This window comes from Bison bison, unplaced genomic scaffold (assembly GCF_000754665.1).
Source record: "Bison bison bison isolate TAMUID 2011002044 unplaced genomic scaffold, Bison_UMD1.0 scf7180017864331, whole genome shotgun sequence".
NCBI lineage: Eukaryota > Metazoa > Chordata > Mammalia > Artiodactyla > Bovidae > Bison > Bison bison.
Window position 1 is genome coordinate 411,366 of NW_011494903.1, and position 1,100 is coordinate 412,465.

Consider the following 1,100-nt stretch of genomic DNA (forward strand, 5'->3'; position numbering starts at 1 on the left):
GGAAGGGGGCCTGACTTATGGGTAACGTTCTGTTTCTTGATCCGAGTGCTGTTCACAGAGATGTGCTCATTTTACAAAAATTCATGAAGTTACACCTTGATGATATGTGCATTTCCTGTCTATCTGACATGCTTTGATGCAAGAATTTAAACATAGCATTAGGTCAGTGTGTAAATGACACACTGCTGTGCTGGGTGCTGGGCTACATACTCTCGGAGGATGGGGGCCTTTGCTTCTGGATGTGAAATATGCATTTGATGCAAAGACAGGTTCCTAGCACCAGGTTTATTGTATTGTGGCAATGAGTCATATGGAGCCCACTCTGTTTCTTGATTGGAAAAGACCTCTTGGTTGATGGCATCCCTGATCAGGATTCCCAGTGGAAGGGGAAGAAGTGAAGCAGTTACCTAATGTGACCTGTAAGCCAGAATAAGTTTCAGCACCTGGTTACTCCAGGAAATGGGAAGTGATAGGGTTCTGGATTTCCAACTAGATCAGGCCAAGAACCCATAGGAAGCATGTACAGTGGATGAAAGGTAAGTCCCCCATTGTTTGATCCCTCATCCTGAGCTCTGTGGGTGGATAAGCTCCCAGTTGCGAGCACCCATCTTTTGCCTGTACCCTTCTGGGCCCAGATCATAAATCCACATATGAACTGAAATTCCCTGGCCTTAACAGCTTGTGGAAGTAGAGAGTCTCAGTTGAAGAACTACCTTAAATTTTACCAGCTCTTGCCTGTATCTGCTCCTACAGGAATTCTAGCCCCCATGTAAAATAGCCCAATGCTGTCTGAAAGTCCTCAGTATGTCAGAAACCAATATGTTTTGGGCCTCTCCCATGTTCCCCTTCACTTAAGTCTGTGCCCCATTTTTGTGTGCTTTGTCCATGAAGCTGCTTCAGAATTACTTACCCCTCCCCTGCCACCCCACTGCTGCCGTTCCCACCATGGGAACGTTGACAAAGGTGCCAAGGGTGCTACCTCCTGACCCCCTAAAGGCCCCAACCATGGGGGCGCTCACCCGTGTATCAGACATGCTCAAACATGCCTGAATCGCATTTGAGCTCAAGGTAACACATACCTGCAAGGTAACACATACACG